A 19,314-nucleotide genomic window follows, 5' to 3' on the forward strand; every position below is an offset into this window, starting at 1 on the left:
TGCATCAGGTAAATCATCATTGATACCTGTTGGCTCTTCTCCAGTTTCTAATCTACTCAGGTAATCAGCTATAGCATGCTCCTTGCCTGGTATGTGGAACAATGACAAAATCAAATTCCTGTATAACAATAGCATCTATCTGGCTAACCTTCCAGTTAACAATGGCTTCTTAATCAGATACAGCAATGCTTGATGGTCAACATGAAAAATCACCCTGTTGCTCAATAAATAATGTCTAAATTTGTTCAAAGCATACACCATCCCAAGAGCTTCTCTCTCAGTCATCACTGTATAATTCCTTTCAGCTGCTGTCAAGACTCTACTAGCATAATATACAGGCCTGAACCACCCTCTGACTTTTTCCTGCAAAAGAACAGCTCCTATAGCCATATCCGATGCATCAACAAACACATGAAAAGGTAAAGTCCAATCTGGAGGTTGTAATACTGGAGCCACTGATAACATTTTCTTTAACATCTGAAATGACTTCTCCTAAGGTTCAACCTAAACAAATGGCACATTCTTCTTTGTTAAATGAGTAAGAGGCATATAAACATTAGCCAAATATCTGATGTACCCAGCATGCCATTTCACCTGTCCAACAAACCTACTCACTTCCTTTTGAACACATTCTTTGGAACTTTAGTTTCCTTTATAACTTCAATGTTCTTTTCATCAATAGACATCCCCTCTTTGGACACAACATGTCCCAACAAAATTCCACTCCTGACAACAAAAACACTCTTATAGGGGTTGAGGGACATCCTGAACTTTCTACATCTTTCAAAAACACAACTTCAGATGCTGCAAATGCAAATCCTTCTTTCCAAAAACTGAAAAATCATCCACAAATACCCTCATACCATCTTTGGATCCTCATTTGTGCCCAAATTGAGCTCCTTCAACTCTTCCTATTTCACCCTGTTGGAACCTCCAAATCTCTTGTTGTATATCTTTTCTGCCATATCCCGTGCTTCCCTCTCTTCTTGAGCTAGGGCTTCCTTTGAGCTACACACTTCATTCTGATCTACCATCTGTATCAATTCAGATCCTTCTGTTACGTGTCCAGGAACTAGATCAGAGCTTGTTTCCACTGACTCATCTTCCTTATGCAAGATCCCTTCAACATCAACTTCAAAGATAGGCACAATTGATGGGTTGGCCTTCAAAAATGCTTCCTCCTCATCATCTTCAACTTCCTCTGCCAAATTAATGGTTTGGGCATACAATGGTCTCTCTTTGAAAGGAATGTTCCTCCTGCCCAGCATAGGTATAGTTACCACCTGTTTACCTTTTTTCAGAACAGCCTTATTTTCACCCCAATCCTGCTTAACTTTAGCCAGTCTGAACCAAGTTCTTCCCAATAACATCTCATAAGAAGCATCTCCTTGCTCCATTTTCAAAACCACAAAGTTCACCAGAAAATTCATACCTGCAGTCTGAATGGACTGCTGCCTCAGAATCCCTAAAGGTTGAACCCTTCTCTGATCTGCCATCTTAACCTGAAAAGGTGCTGGGTCTAACTTTCCCAACTGCATTTTCTGATAGACTGACTCAGCTAATATGTTAACTCCAGATCCTCCATCAAGCAACACTTCTTCAAATAAGCTACCCTGAAAAGTTACCTTTATGATAGGAACTACAAAATCAACATCTACTGGATCAATCTTATGCACTGCTGCCTTAGCTGTTTGGTTCATATAAACTTCATATTCCTTGCCTATAGCAGCTTATTCAACAACCTCTCCTTGAATGCTAGTACAATACATAACATTTGATCTAAGGACAACTGCAGTGGAAAGTTAATCAATACCTCAAACCAATCTTTTTGATCTCCTTTCACTTTAGGCTTGACTTCCACATGCTCCTTCTGCTTACCAATCTGATTGTTTGTATTCATCTCATCCAAAATCTGATTTCTCTGTTCATGCTTGATCTATTTTTGTACCTGATCCCTAATTCCTTTTTGCTCTTTCCACTCAATTGGTCCTTTACCTTTAGACCTGGTAACAGCCATCACATCAACATCCTGATTTTCATAACATTGGTTGCAATCACATGCCCACTCATCACAATGTTCCTTGATAAGCTGCTTCTGATTTGGTTCATGCACCTCTACCGGTTCTTGTTGCTTAGTCGTGTCAATTATTATCACATTTGCTTGAGCTTGTGGGGGCTGATTCTGTTGCTGCTGCTGCTGAGGCCTTGCTTGCTGGTCATCCTGATTGTAATGTACCACTGGCATCCCTCTTTCTTCTCTATGTTTCAACCATAATGCACAATTCAGGCCTACCCAATGATTTGGTGCACCACAATACACACATGGCATTACTCCAGGTGGTCTCTGATTATTTTCCTGATTCCTCCAAGGTGGTCTTGGAGCTCTGGGAGGTCTCTGGAATGGTGGTCTTCCTCTAAATGGAGCTACTTGATTAGCTTCCACATTATTTCTTCCTCTACCTCCATTGGGAGTTGGCATGGCCCTATTATTAGGGTTATACCAGCAGTGAGCAGTGCTATGACCTTCTCTTTCACAAATATGATAAAACTGCTTCTCTTTTGGTGCTACAACAGAATATCCAATTTTCTTTAACTGACTTACCAAATCCTCCTCATTATCTTTCTTATCCTTTTTCTTCTTACCACTATGCTTCTTCTTCTTCTTTCCTTTACTTCCCTCATCACATCACTGGCTGATGAAACTTCTGATTCACTTTCTTGCTCAGACTCAGACTCTGCTTCTAACCCTTCTTTTGAATCAGAGCTATCCCTGCTTTCACTACTGGTCTTGGTCATGCCAAGCCTCTTCTCAACTCTAGCTTTGATTCCACCTGCACTGTCAATGCTTGCCACAACATTCTTCAAACCTTTCCTTAAACCCTTCAAGAAGTATCATGCTAACATTTCATCTGTGGGACTTTCATTGCCCTGCAATCTATCAACCAAAATTCTAAATTTTTGAGCATAATCTTCCACTAACATATTCCCCTACTTGATGTCCCTGATTTTCTTCAAGACATCTGTTGGAGTCTTCTCTTTTCTAAATCTTTGTAAAAATGCTACTCTCAGTGCAGCATATGTTGTAAAATGTGCAATACCATATTGGCTAAACCAGCTCATGGCTTTTCCTTCCAATGTTGCTGCAAATTGCTGTAATTTAATAGGGTCAGATGCACAGTCTGATACCCACTTGCTTGCCACTTGGTCTCAAACTGAGCCACATGACAATTAGCATCTTCTTTAGACCTTCATGTGAATTTTGCTGCTTTGACCTTAGGGTTGCGAGGTTGTTGAGCCATTGGGATAGTCTAAGGTACTCTCCTAGGTCTTTGCCTGGTAGATACCTGTAATGGGTCAAATAGGAGTCTTCTTCTACTTTTTGCAGGTCCTCCTGTCAAGAGTAAAGCTCCCACCAATTGCCTCACATGCCTTCCCTCTGTTGCTCCTGAAAACTCTCCTCCTTGGCCTGGGAGTTGCTCTTCAGGGATAGGTTTCTCAACCTCTTCATCTATGGCTTGTTCATAATTAAAAGGATCAATGTTGCTTGCTTGGGCTTGGGCTCTGGTGTAATACACTCTGGATACTCTTCTTGGAAGCTCTGACATGCATCATCTCTCAACAAACACAGCCAACACAGCCAACACAGCTAGCAGTGCTGACACAGCAAACGCAGCAGGCAGCACGGGGAGAACAACAGGCACAGTAGGATCGCAAAATGTGTTGGGGTTCATCAACACATGATAGATTCACTCTGAAACACCATTACTCACAATGAATCAACATAGAAAGCACTTCAGACATAGCAGCACTTGCACAAAGACAACTTCAGATTGAATAGAATAATGCACAGAGGTAGATTTGGCAGAGCAGAAAACATGACTGAACTTGCTTCATTGAGTAAATACATCAGCATCAGAACACGACATATCACCCTAACTCTGCCCCACAAGGCGCATTCTAACCTCTTGAAGTAACAAGACAAAAGTAGTTGTAACTACCCAAAACAATGTTCTTGGCATAAATATCCAACTCAGCCACATCAGACCTAGCAAAACTCGACTTAGTATAATCCGACTAAGCATTACAATATCTAGTTCAACATGCATATATAATTGCTTCATTACAAACCATCCCCTTCCATAATGATTTAGTCCTTGAAATCAAAGGGTGGTCATGCACAAAAGACACATACAAAGGCTATATACAAAAGCCAAAAATCATATCCAAAAACCGAATATCAATGTCATCATCAAGGCATATATCCTCTCTTGGATCAAATGAAAAGAAATGTAGTGCAAAGCCAATGATAAAGCTAACAATACATCCTCTGAGTCAAAAGAAAATCCAATGAGTCATATGTCCCCTAGGGTCAAACAGGCTCCAATCGATGATGAAACTAATCATGCAATCACTTAGATTGAAGGGAAATCTGGACCATCCAAACTCCAAAATAATGGCCCTCCAACCACTTGGATCAAATGGTAAATATGGAAGACCGGTGTCGATGTGATGAGGCTAGCCCCAAATCCTTCTATGTTGACAACAACTAGCCCATCCTCACATTCATAATGTGAGTCCGTCGACACTGAAAACATCCACCATGATGAACTCGAGACTTGTGGTGGCCGGAATGTCGAAATATCCTGGCATAAAAGAACCATCGTGTAGGATATGCCATAGGTGCATCTAAATGTCGAGCCACATAACCAAAATCCAAACACTTAAAATGGAAAATGATGCATCCAAAAGTACATGTCGCAGCTCCACAGAACATAGGATCACGTCGACAATCCAAGAACCAAATACACATAGCTTGTAGTTAGCATCATGCAAAGTTAAATAAGCATGGATGCCAGCACAATTCGAAACATCCAAGGCACAACCCTTTATATCCATGTGTGTATATGCATGACCTGAAGTGTCCATCACATCTACACGATGAGCTCAAGACTTGTGGCCATAATGTTGAAATGTCCTGGTGCACAAAAGAACCATCGTGCAAGATATGCCATAGGTGCATCTGAGTGTTGAGCCCAATAATCAAAAACCAAACATTGAAAATGGCAAATGATGCACCCAAAAGTACATGTCGTAGCTCCACAGAACATAGGATCATGTCGACAATCACAAGAACCAAATACACATAGCTCATAGTCAACATCATGCAACGTCAAATAAGAATGGACGCTAACACAATTCGAAACATCTAAGGCATAACCCTCTATATCCATGTGTGTATATGAATAACGTGAAGTGTGCATCACATCCTCATGTGCAAATCCCTCTATGTGTGCATGATCCTCCAAGATAAGAGTACGACCAATAGGATCATCATAAATGACATCGTCGCACTGAGGGCGGACAACGTATCCACACATGAGAGATAACTGGAATCATCATCCATAAAATCTACAACCCTAGAATCTCCAAGGTCACTAAAGTAATCCTCATAGGTAGGATCTATCTCCATCAGATTCAGACTATTGACCAAGACCTAATTCTTTCATCAGTTTCAATCAATGACGATGTGCCCAGTTCAGGAAAAATGTACTCAAATCCCCCACCGAATCTGAAACTAAGTTAAGGCTTTTGATTTTGATTTGAGGATCAAGTTAACAGAATTCGAGGAATTCTGTTTGGAATTCAGACTGGATCTAGAAGTATTGGGATACGGATTTAAGATTTATTCATGGTATTCAAATAAAATCAAAACTGTAAACTTGCATAGAAACCCTGTTTTCTTAAAGGACTGTCTTATGCCAGAATGCTGGAGGGAGCATTTGGCATATATGTTTATCTAAGGGAAGTTCGGTTGCAACAGCTGGCGGGGAGTGTTCAAGAGACAGCTCACGCGGCAAAAACCTGCCCAGGTCTTGACCAGCCTAGGTATGGTGAAAAATGGTGTGCTTCCGGTACGATGGATGAGGGCCGACAAAGCGGTCCCTGAGTGAAGTACCAGGACACCTAAGGAGGATCCTGGAGGGTTCTGACCAGGCGATGCACGGGCTCGCGGTGCTTAGGACACCGATACGTATGTCGAGGAAGATATACATATGTATATTGATGACGAAATGATTATTGTAATCTGTTACTGGATCTCGTTTGCTGACCAGCTGGTCCCAATGGAGAGTGGTACCATTTTTGTGAAACAAGGGATTGAATGGAAATTTTGAGTTATGAAATTTGTGACCATATCTGTTTTGTCAATGGATTATTTTTATATTAAAATTTTAAAGAGGAGTGTGTGCGTATCTGTTTTCTAAAGCTAAAGTTAAGAAAGGCATTCAATTATGGGTGGGTGAGTACTTGTTTGGTTCTATCGATTCCAGTGGTGGTAGGGTGATGGCTAACCCATGAGCCAGATGGGGTTAGGCTGGAATCAATAGAGTTTTAATAATCAAACCGAAAAATCTTAGGATTACGCTAGGATTCGAGTATTTAGTTAATTCCCTGTGCAGATAAATTTCTCAATTGAGTGGATCAACGACTGTGCCTGATCTTGATTAGGAAAAAAGCGTTGAAATTGCTCAGATGATCAAATTATATCAGTGATAGTTTCCTTCTATCTGGTTTATTCAGGTGAAGGATAGTTTAGATTTGATCTCGTTAGAAAAATTCGTTAGAAAATTCAAAAAGGTGGAATCGTCTCCGCTTTCCGGGCATGGGAAATTTTTCCGATTTCGGTTTTTGGAGTGACCACCAGCCTAGTCTCGTGCCCGGACATTCATGGTGGGCGAGGCCTTGAGTGAGAAACCCTGCCCCACACATGAGGGGGCTGCTTCCACTGTCAGCAACAACTGGGAGTTCCGGTGCACGAAGGGGACATAGGGATCTTACAGTTGGTATCAGAGCAGAAATTGCCTAAATTCTTAATAGAAATCTGGAAAAGAAATGTTTTTCACTTGTTAATACTATGTGAATGAACTTCAAAATTTGAATTGAAAATTTATAGATGGACACCCCGAACCTATCTGGAATTCCTGGACTCTCTCAGAGTCAGGATATGATAGCTTTTGCATTTGATCACCTCATCAATTCTGCTACGACCCGAATGAGGACCCGAATGAGCAGAGTGAGAATCGATCGCCATTTTGAGCGTCTTTACTTTCCTGATTCTCTGTGGTTCTGTGGAGGACGGTGTATTAATATTAGTACCAGTCAACGTCAGAGGCTCAGGCAAAATATTTCCTTGGCCATGATTCTGATAAGACTAGGGCTTGTTCAGCATGTTCAACTCTTTGATCATTCACCCAGGAACTTCAGAACTTCATGCCGATTTTTTAGACTTCTTAGCCGCTTTATCCCGAGAAATAGAATTACAGCACCTCTTTGTGTAATGAATCGTGTGTACCATGGTATGTCTTCTTCACAGTTTCGCTTCTTTATATGATTACGACTGAGGCAGTGATTCTGGAGCCAAGTTGCTCTATATACATATTGTAACTTTAATATAAATATAGAAATGTTTTCTGGAGAAAAATTCCCTGTTGTATAAGTGATTGTTTATTACAGACGATCTGATAAAGAAAAATTCCCTGTTGTATAAGTGATTGTTTATGGACGATCTGATAAAGAAAAATCTGTTATCGAACATATGTCATAGATCTCCAATAAGATCATTGTCTTGTTTAGGAAATTATTTTCCGAACCTCTTAAGTCTTAGAATCTCGTGGATGATATCAAAATAAAAATTTAATAATATATAAATTTTTGGCAGAATCATGAGACGAGGAAACCGTGGTCGTTAGCCAGACCCTCTCTCTGAAGATGACGAGCTTGACCCTGATGTTTGCAAGGCTCTTCATAGGACTCAGCCAGGACCCTTCAAAGGAGAAGGGGAGAACCTGGGCGAGGCTGTGGAGAAATGGGTGGAAGCCATGGAAGAATATTTTGATGCACAGGCTACAATGAGCGGAGAAAAATGGCTCTTGCCCGGCTGAAAACAGTGGAAACAGCCAGGCTAGCATGGAGGAATCACTATGACACCAACCGTCTCTGGATAGAAATACTCAGTCGTCCTGGAACGACCTAAAAACCTATTTAAGAAAGAGATTTTGTCCCCCTGGATTTTTGGAAATCAAAATGAACGAATTCTCAGGGGAGCAAAACCATTGAGGAATTTCACTAGGCCTTTGCTCTTCTACTCAAATATTCACCACCTCTAGATGAAGAACAACTCATGGCCAGGTTCATTCGGGGAATGAATGAACCCTTGGACACACTGGTCAAAAATGCCAAGCCAGTGTCCATGGCTGAAGCAGTAAGAATGGCAAAGGATTTTTCCAAAGCCTTTGAAGTAAAGGTCTCGCCAAAGCCTGCACCCTCAACTTTAAAAGATTCCAAGCCCAGGGAAGTACTTCAAACTTTCCACCCCCGAAGGCCGCAAGGGCCGAATCAGAACCAGGATGCAGGAAGATTCCAAAGTGAAGGAAGACCCTTCCCCCAGAATACATTCTCAGGAGCCCCACCTCTTTCAAGAAATCAGAGGGATGAGCTCAGAAGTGAAAATCGATGTTTTGGATGCCATGGTTTTGGTCACCAGCTAAAAGACTGCCTGACTCCTGCTATGTCAAGGGGATAGGGAAGTCAAGGACCCCGAGTTCAGAGACCAACTCCTTCATACCAATCTAATTAGGGTCCGTCTCGCCCAAGCCAGGGAAACCAGAAGAACTCCAGCTCAACCTTCTGCCTCTGTCCAGAGTAACCTCAGAACTCCTTCCCATAACTGGGGCAACCAAAGAGAAAGAGTTCCACCTCACTGCAGCAGCTAGAGCAGTCACAATTTCAGATGTAGTAGAAGAGGAAAGAGGGCAAATCTATGCTGCAATTGAAAACCAAGGACCTAACCGTTAGTTCCCAGTCATCCATACTCTAGTAGAATATCAAGGTAAGCCTTTTAAGCTTTTGATTGATTCAGGCAGTTCTCATTCATTCATTTCCCCTGGATGCTTGCGTAAGCTAGTCTTAGAACAGAAATCACGAAAACCTATGCAAGTTGAATTGGCCAGTGGGAAGACTCTTTTCACTCACCATGAGACAGATCTTATCCAGTTCAATCTAGATGGTAATGTAACCGAGACTGTCAGTTTTCAAAGTCTTACCTCTGGGAGTTTTTGACGGGATCCTTGGAATGGATTGGCTCCACAAAAATCAAGCTGACATACACTATCACAATGGAACCATTTCCTTCCATGACCTTCATCTCACGGGAACAAACTGGAGTTTCCAGATCCCCAGACCTTTAGTTAGTAAAAGCTTCTAGGTTGCTGAAAGGACTTAGAAAGAAGGAGCAAATTTATGTTGTCAAAATGAACCCAGTAGACTCAAAGCTTAAAGCTAAAGAACCAGAATGGTTAAATGAATTTGATGATCTATTCCCATTAGAGCTAACTAAAATGCCTCCAATTCGGGAAGTAGATCATGTGATTGAATTGACCCTCGGAGCTCAACTAGTAGCCCTATGCACGTACAAAATGCCAGTTCATAAAGCCATCGAACTCAAGGAACAGCTTAGACAACTGTTAGAACAAGGGTTTATAAGACCCAGTGTTTCACCTTGGGGTGCGCCAGTTCTCTTTCAGAAAAAGAAAGATGGAACGCTTAGACTCTGTGTGGACTACATAGGTCTAAATCAGCTGACAGTTAAGAATAAGTATCCTATCCCAAGAATTGATGAGCTTTTGGACAGGCTAAATGGAGCCCAGATCTTCACAAAGATAGATCTTAAATCCGGGTATTACTAGATCAGGATCAATGATCAAGATATACCAAAAACAGCCATCAATACTTGCTATGGGCATTATGGGCATTATGAATTTACTGTCATGCCGTTTGGATTAACTAATGTCCCAGCTACATTCAATCGCCTAATGCAGGACATCCTCAAAGAATACTTGGATGATTTTGTTCTAGTTTTCTTTGATGACATTCTGATTTACTCAAAGAATGCAACTGACCATGAGACTCATGTCAGAAAAGTTCTTGAGATTCTAAGGAAGCACCAACTCTTTGCAAAAAAGAGCAAATGCACTTTCTCTGCCGACCATGTTGAATACTTGGGCTTTCTGGTATCCAAAGATGGAATTTCTCCAGATTCCGCAAAAGTCCAAGTAGTCAAAGATTGGCCTGAACCAAAGACAGTGAAAGAAAGAGGATTCTTGGGATTGACTGGTTGGTATAGGATTTTTATACCAAAGTATGCCCTCATAGCTTCCCCCCTGACTAACCTTCTCAAAAAGAATACCCCATTTCAGTGGTCTGCCAGGTGCCAGAGTGCTTTTGATAAGCTGAAGACCGCCTTGCATTAGGAAAATTCTGGACTCAAAAGAGGGTTGTTTCAATAATAATATAATAATAGACACATAGATTGAGTGACATGAAATCTACCAACGATATTCACCGGTGGTGGGACCTCTGTACAGACCCACCTAAAATGTGGAGAAACTCTTATCTTCATGAAATATTAAAAAAACCATCACCTTGTCTTAAAATATTTTAAACCGTTTTTTTGTCAGCACCTAACACAATAAAAGAATGTTTTCCACATTCCTGTGTTAGACGTGGAGTACTAAAAAATTCTTTCCACCCACTATATCGAGTGAAGGGAAAGGCATCTAAAGACTTGGCCAAACATTGGAAAGGAAGGATCCTTGACTTCAAGATGGCACTAGGAGGGAAAACTGTCAAAGAAGTGTTGATCCAGCATGTATTCGTGCAAAAAGAGATCAACGTGGGACCATTGGTGGAAGGACTTCCAAGACACAGACCACATTGTAAGTGCTTGTGTTTTGTATTTCAATGTTGCAAATAAGGTGATTAATATACAGTTTTTTGCCTTGCACAGATTTGTACCCATCCAATCTTCAGGAGTGGGAGCCTGCACAATGCTTGACGGGATTCTTGAATGTCGTACATGGTGAGGTGGGGGAACTTCAATATGAAGGTCGTGCACCAAGTGATCTCGCAAGAAGTAGAACATATTTCTATGACTTATTTTATACCTTGCCCACTCAATCGAGTCGACATGGAAAGTTGGAACGTATTCCTTTGCCTGCACTTGATAGTCTTGAGTGGCCATTGCTTGATACAGAAGTGATAGAGTCATACAGGACCAAAATGTTTAATGATATTAAATGTGCTATGAAGCCTAGCATTGGTGTAAGAAACGTCCCTTAAGTTTGTTTGTTCCAATTGCATGCTTTGTTGATTTATTTTTTGATTGTAAATAATTGAGAAAAACTAGAACAACTTTTGTGTGCAAAGATATAGATGAAGCCTGGCTTGATCATTTGTTTGACAAAGGTTGGAGAGTGAAATCATTAAAGGGAGATGATTTGATCGAATGTCGATTGAACACCTCCGACATTGTATTTCGGTGAGTGTTATAACATTCAAATGTCTTTTTGTGAAACAGTTACAAAGCTTATTTGATTATACTCGAAAAATTATCCTAATGATATTTTGGAATCAAATACTATATTGCCAGGCAACATCTGTGCATGTCATTTACTTATGGAGGTGGTGATGGATCAACAACAACTGGGAAAGCATGGACCAAGATACAACAGATGGCAGCCACTCTTGCTGATAGATATAGTTATGATTCGACAGGGTCACCTATCATTGACATTGGAAGTGGAAGAGAATTGGACTCTCAAATATGTTAGGAAGGAATTAGAAGTAGCTATTCAGAATCCTCCAGATCAATTTTGCTTCAAGCTCGATGGTTGGAAGGTAAGTAGAAGAAGAGAGCATCAGATCATTTGTAAAGATGTTGCAGTCCCACATGAATTGGAGGCACTAGAAGATATATGATGTGACCATGTATATGTATACGGTGATAATGTATTTTTCATATGCAATAAACTTATCTATTCAGAACATTGCTTTTGTAATGCTTTATTGTTTAAAACAATGTATTGAAGGCAAAAATTTCCCAATTGAATTTTTATGTACACAAAAAGGCCTAAAGTAAGAAAACAAGCAGTGAAGGAACACAGTAGCAAATTTGATCCTCTGATTTTCAAATTAAAAGTGCATTTACAATTGATGTTCTCTCTCCAATAACACTAAATATGTGCAAAAAAATATAAATGTACATGTGTAGTTGCATATTTACAAACAACATGTTACAGAGTGGAGTACATTTGTTGGAAGAAGCAATCCAATAACACATCTATAAGGAAAAAACTATTTATTACTTGAACCCATAGGACTGGGCTTTAGGATGGAGCCATGGCTCTTCTCCCAAGTACGGAGCCCATGTAAGAGGCTCAGGGGGGCCTATCCCCCCTCGCGGATTAGGCGGGATGAAGTCCACTGCGCCGTCTGGAGGCATTACTTCTGCGACCTCGATCATTTTCGCAATCGTTTCCTCCCTAAACGTTTGGACGTCTAGGTCCACGTAACGAGACATGGATGGAAACTGCCATCACAATTCATCAAGGCATAAGATCAACATGACAATATACAAGAAGATAAACAAGAGTACGCATGCGTATGGGAACTGAAAAATGCTTACATCCTCTGAAGGGAGCTGAAAAATGCTCCGTAGAGCAGCAACAATGCATTCAGAGCAACCCTCCACCCGCAGCTATAACCATCATCTTGTTTGGGCACACTAACCCTTCGAATGGTTGCTCAATCCAGGGTGTCGATGTCCATGCTCAGGCTCTCATAAGCGGCCATTAGTTTCCTGACACCACTGTAAACAAAGACCAATCAATATCCTGATCAATTTGGACTTCTAACTCAAACAATAATATGTATCGTAATGATTTTAACTTATAGCAAAACATTTCCATGGACACCAGATGTCGAATTTGCAAGGTAAATAGCATTGTCTTGCACATTGACTAGAACAAGACTCCAATGGGCACTGCATCACATCCAAATATATTTCTATTAGTTTCAAGCCAGATGAAAAACAAAATGCCTGCTCGCATTGTGGTGAATTGATTCACTGTGAAGCGAGAGCACGTGCCAAAGGAAGCACTATATAACTCGTGTATGGTGATTCATATAAACATCATGCAAGAGAGATACAGAGACAAACTCACTTTTCATGATATGCCAAAAAAATTACTCCATCGTCCAGCTGGACCTCCCGAAACCAGTTCAGCACATCAACGTAGGGAAGTGACTCTACTAGCAAAAGTGTTGACACTAGCGAATCAATCTGAACACCTGATGTTGTACATCCTCGGGCAATTGCGAAATAACAAAACTTCACAAGGAAACATATCAAGAGTTAGGCATAAACTTTAAGAGCCAAGAATGAAAAATTATGGGAGGACAGAGAAAAGAGTATACCTTAAAACACATCTGAGCACTTTGTCGTTGACTTCATTTCTAGGATCAAACAAAATGTTTATCTCCTCAGCATGAATCGAGAAATAACATCTTTGCCCTCTAATATTATAGGGTACATAGAACTCCAGCAACAAAAATTGAAGCGCCTCCCGATTCATAGCGTGGAGTGCGCGAACATTTTCTCTTTTTGTTTGCAATGCAAGCATTGCCACATGATGTTCCCTTTGAGCGCTTGTCCGAAAATTTGCCCGAGTCTCATGTTCATGTTCTGGAACTCCCTCCATCACCTCTTCAATTCTCACTTTTTGAACGAGACGGACATCCAAAATTTACACCATTCGTGCATCAGTAAATGTAATTGGCCTAAGTAACTTATCATATCTAAAATGAAGGGCTAGTAGGCTGAAAAAATCTTTGTTCATCACACTGTGACCCTGTGTGCATGGGCAGCAAGAACGTAACTATCTAAAAAAAATTCAATCATCCAATCCTCTGAGGCCTCCTGTGCAAGCAAAACAGGGCCGGTGCCTTCCACCTAAACAAAATTCCATTTCGCTCGCAAATTCTCCTGACAAGCCTCTGGAAAGGTAATCTTGGAATAGCAACAGTCGGGTGCTTCATAAATCGTGTGATTTCTTGCAACGCTGACGAATGCTCTACGAAACGCCTTTGTCTAGGCTGCATTTTGGATAATCGGGAAGGACTGCTTGATTTCCTCGATCTTGAGGCATTCAGAGTGCCCATCTTCTTCCCACTAGATGAGGGACCTGCATTGTCCTTGGGTCTAGCTGTATGCCTTACACGAGTCATCTGAAAATGCAAGCAAGTGCAGAAAACTTAGCTATTTAGTAGTACACAATTAACAATTCACCATAACACAAGAGAGGGTGGCCAAGAAAGCAATATGCACTTCCTCCTTTTATGTTGAATCCATTTACCATAACGCGAGATGAAGGTCCACTGAAAGCACAATAATCCTCCTCGCATTATGGTGAATTAATTGACACCAATAAGAGGTGGATTATCGTGAATCCTTTGCCCTTTGATCTTGCGTTATAGTGAATTGATTCACCCCATAACGCGAGACTAAGGGCCAGTCAAAGCAAAACAATCCTCCTCGCGTTATAGTGAATCGATTTACTACAATGGGAGGAGGATTATCGCGAATCTCTTACCATTCCATCTTGCATTTTGGTGATTCGATTTACCTAACACATGGAGCCGTATTGAGATTCTAATGGCCCATCATCTGCTTTAAGGTGAATCGAATCACCATAAAGGAAGATTCAATGGCAGAGGGCAAACAGTCGAAGAAAAAACAAAACAATCAAGGAATATACAAGAAACTCACAAAACAATCAAGTAATATACAAAAACTCACATCTAAGCCAAAATAGGTAGAAACAAGATTTGTTAATATTCTGACAAGGAGAATGATTACAGGGGGAGAGATTGGACATCTTGAGGAGATGGGGAAGAATCTTACAAAGACAGCATTAACGCATGGAAGGCACACACAGCAGCTAATGCCATCTTGAGGAGATGGGGAAGAATCTTACAAAGACAGCATTAACGCATGGAAGGCACACACAGCAGCTAATGCCATCACACTTAACAACAGCTGCAAACCATTTCTCGATGACTCCAGCATGAGAAGCTATCCATTGCTTGGAGACTCTAGCTTGATCCATTCAGCGCCGTCATCTCCCTCTGTGCAATAGGAAGAGCAACAACAGTAGAAGGGAGCTTGTAGCAATAGAGCTATGGAAGACTTGCAGGAGGAGGCTTCCGGCGATCACATGCAGTGACCTCCAGCACAGCCAGCCAGTCAGCCGCGCTCTGAGCTTGCAGAGCAACAAAGCTATGGAAGACTTGCAGAAGGAGGCTTCTGATCACATGCAATGCATGTCTCAAGTTAGCTTAGCAACCTCGCTTTGCTTCATCATCACAAGCTACAGCGTGCACATGCAAATGACAAAGAAAACATTCTCCAACAGCAAAGGAGCTCTACTGCACCACACGACAAAGCAAACAGTCTCCAGCAGAAGAAAAGGAGCTCTACTGTAGCACATGATAAAGCAAACATTCTACAGTAGCAAGGAAGCTCTACTGCATGCAGCACACGACAATACATACAACAGACTAAGTTTGCTCAACAGGCATTTACAGGCGTATCTCTTCTTGTTGTCCCTATTCAACACTGCAATGCATCATTGCAATTGCAACCATCGCACATTGTAGCTTAAGCTAGCACTGCACCATCGCTCATTGTAAGATACCTTTCGTTTGATTATTCCATTAGCAGCACACTACAATTTTGCTCTTCATCGTATGTATAAGAGTCCATTCAGAAAGCATTCCAACGCAAGGCATAACAACTTCAACAAGCGTTCCAATGCAACGCATAGCAGCTTCAGCATGCATTCCAACGCAAGGCATGCAAGGCATAGCAGATTTAAGATGATGTCCGAGCTTTTGCTACCCGTGTGGCTTCAACTGCAGCACCTCACAGTGCAAGAGTCGACCAGGCCAGTGCAATGGAAGAGTCGACCAGCCCATCACAGTGCAAGAGTCAAAGCACGATGCAAGAATGAAGTGAGCTGAGTGCACATATTTTAAAAAAATAAAGGAAAAAAAATAGAGAGTAACAAGCATCATTGCCTTAAAAAGGCTCAGCTTGCAGCTCGCCAAGTGGTAGCATCTCGTTGTTTGTAGTGAGCAGCAACAACTAGCGGCAAGTAGCTTAGAGCCAGTGAGAGAAACTCAGCAAAGAGCATCACAGCCTTAGGCTCAGCGCATCTTTGCTAACAGCAGCCATAGGAAAGGGGAATCCAAGAAGGAGGAATACGTTGGAATACTAGGCAAATTCTAAAAAAATGAGACCCAAGTTTAGGGTTTGTGGTGTGTAGTAGTTTCTGGACACTCCACATTTCCTATTATTTGGCCAGTCCAGTTACACTAGGGGCAGTTCACGCGTAGAGGCATACATAGTGGTGTCTTTCAAGGTGTGTCACATGCATTAGCATATTATTAGCACTTGTTCACATGCCATTGCACATTGTGGCGCTTTTCTACGTCATGATTTATGCTTTGATAGGTGCATTAGAGCTTCATGGGTTTTATTCATGCGCCTTCAGTTTCCTTGGTAATTGTTCACGCATGTGAGGTGTGCAGCAAATGTTGATGCATTATTTGGGCTTGTATACACATGATGTGCATATCATCTATTGTTAGTCTTGATTCACACACTTTGGCATTGCTAGCGTTTTCTCATACTACTTGTGCTTTTATAGTATTGACCACGCATGTTAGTACATTGTGGGCTTGTGTCACACATTTGGGAGACTTTGTGAGGCTTTTTTGCTCATCTTAGGCTTTATTGGTGGTTGTTCACACACAACCATGGGTTGTTCCTATTACTTTTATCTTTTATTTGATCACCATGGTGTGAATTCACATTGTCATTGACATAATTTTGACAATATTTTTTATTGTGATAGTAGGAGAGCCGCTCATGCACTACCATCATGGCTCTACAATTGCTATTGTGTGATTTGCCTTCTCATGTCATCTTTTGCTACATTTTCACATGCCTTTGGCATTTTGAGGCTTAAAACTCTACATCTTCACTCATTGACTTCTTGCTACTATTAGACGTAGATATACATGCTTGATTACACGCGAGAGCAAATATTATTTAAGAAAAAATCCATACCTTTAAAAAAATATAAACCATCTCATAGTACATTACAATATATATCATTACACAATCCCACTACATGCATTTACAACAATATATATATTCAAAAATAAATCATGAGATGATAATTAAAAGACAACATATACAATAGAATTGTCATCAATTTAGAACGATACAATGATGGATTGGTTAGGATTTGATCTCATCTTCAATAAGATCCATCCTTGCCAAACGATCAACATCAATATCCATTTGATCAATTTGTAAGGCTATGATTAAATTTATTCCACTATCGATATTCTGTCCATTGATAATGGTACCGATGCCCTGATCATCCTCATCAACATCACCATCATCATCAATGGTAGGGTCATCCTCATGATCATGAGAAATGGTACGCTCATCCTCATTATCATGATCATCTCTTATTTCTTGATCATCATCGATCACAATATCTTCATTGGCATGTTCGACACCATCTTCATTGCGGCCTGATACATCCTCCATATGCTCCATATCAGTGAATGTATTGTACATCACTTTGGAATGTGGTGCAACAAGGATGACGTACCACCATTTAGTGTCATGCACCATTGGCAGATAGATAACCTACTCAAATACACATACTACAATGTATTAGCATATCAAAAGTCAAGGGGTACATGAGCTTAGATACATATGTACATGAAACACATTAGTAAAAAAACGTATACCTGCTCACATTGTTGTGGCAATACGAGCCTATCTTTCTTTGTTTGCCAAAACTTTGTAGAGTCAATAGTTACATAGCCACTTGCATGGCATTTTATCGTTGCATTAGGCCCTTTTTCCACCACGTTCATTTGCCATTTGACATCCAAAACATACACAAAGAAGCGACGAAAGTCAAGCCTAAATATGTCTTGGATTGTGCCACAATAATCATCCATTTTTCCATTGACTCCCTCAAAGCTACTAATGACACCGCAATCTTGTGTATTCCTCTTATCATCAATTCTTTGTGTTCGAAAATGCTTTCCTTCACACTATATAACATTGAACATAGTTCACTGGACCAAAATAGAAGCAATATTTGTGTAAGCAGTGTGAATAAATATTAAAAGCAAATCACTTACAACTAATGCAAAACATTAGTTCTATGTACCTTTAACATGCATCCTCGTGCATACTCCCATTCTTCTGCCATGATATGCAGCCCCTCGTCTCTCTCTGCTCTCTCCATTTCCTCATGCAACCAATTAACATGGATATCATTCGGAAGTGTTGCTAGATGCTTAGGGTACGCCTTATGAGAGCCATGTTGCCTCTGAAAGAGAGCTCTTTCTGCTTGCCTTCTTGTCATTGCATCCTCATATCTTGTAACGCATCTGCTCATCACATCACTATTAAGAATGCAAGTCAAATTGAGATCATCAATCAATGCTCTGTCAGTTACTTTACTCTGTCCTTTTTCTTGAGGCACAATAGAGGTCATCCTCAAGTCCTCTTCATTGCTCCATAGTCGCGGCGGTAAAGAGCTGTCCACTTAACTAAGAAATTCTGAAATATAAGAGACTCTTGTATCAACCAACCCTCGGCCATGCTTCCTTCGGGCCTTGCACTTTGCCTCACAAAGTCTTTTAAGGTCTTCATGAAGTGCTCTAGGAAGAACATCCAACGTGCATGCATAGTGCCGCATAAAGCAATTTCGTCCACCAAATGCACAATGAGATGTAGTTGGCTTGTGAGAATGGTTCGCGGAAAAGTTTCCTCTACCAAACAAACCATCTCCATTGCCATAACGTGCGCATCATCCAACGTGGCTCGATCAATTGCTTTGGAGCTAACATATCTGAAAAACAAATGAATAGTACGTTATACTTGGCCTCATGCACATTCATTTTGAAAAACTATCAAATCAAAGTGCAAGGTATAATGAAGGGTGATCTGACATGGGTTTTATATACCTCACAAGCTCGCCCATCTTATAAATACATTTTTTCAAACTCTTGTTTGCACAATGGTCGATGCTAGTAGGTAGTATGAACTGCGCACATAAGAGCATATGTATATATGGTTTGAGGCATTACAAAATTTAATTTCAACGTACAAGACTTGTAAAACACTTACTTGGAGCATCTTGTGCCAATCATGGGACTTCAACCTGTATAGTTGCTCAACACCTCTTTTCTTAGTGGTTGTAAAGGCTCCCTTCAATGATCTCATGCATCCAGTGGGAGTACGCAAAGTAGTGATGGCCTGCTTTACTTGCTTCTCCTCCTGCTTTGATATAATCCATGGTGCAGGCAGAAGACAAACGTGCC

The 19,314-nt window shown here is 40.9% G+C and overlaps 1 pseudogene; it reads right to left on the minus strand.

Moving 5' to 3' along the window:
* Window positions 1-857: 857 nt before the first annotated feature.
* Window positions 858-1,370, minus strand: LOC147616219 (uncharacterized; annotated as a pseudogene).
* Window positions 1,371-19,314: the final 17,944 nt, after the last annotated feature.

The sequence above is a fragment of the Cibotium barometz genome, chromosome 38, assembly GCF_041138505.1.
Source record: "Cibotium barometz isolate CiBa-2024 chromosome 38, ASM4113850v1, whole genome shotgun sequence".
Lineage (NCBI taxonomy): Eukaryota > Viridiplantae > Streptophyta > Polypodiopsida > Cyatheales > Cibotiaceae > Cibotium > Cibotium barometz.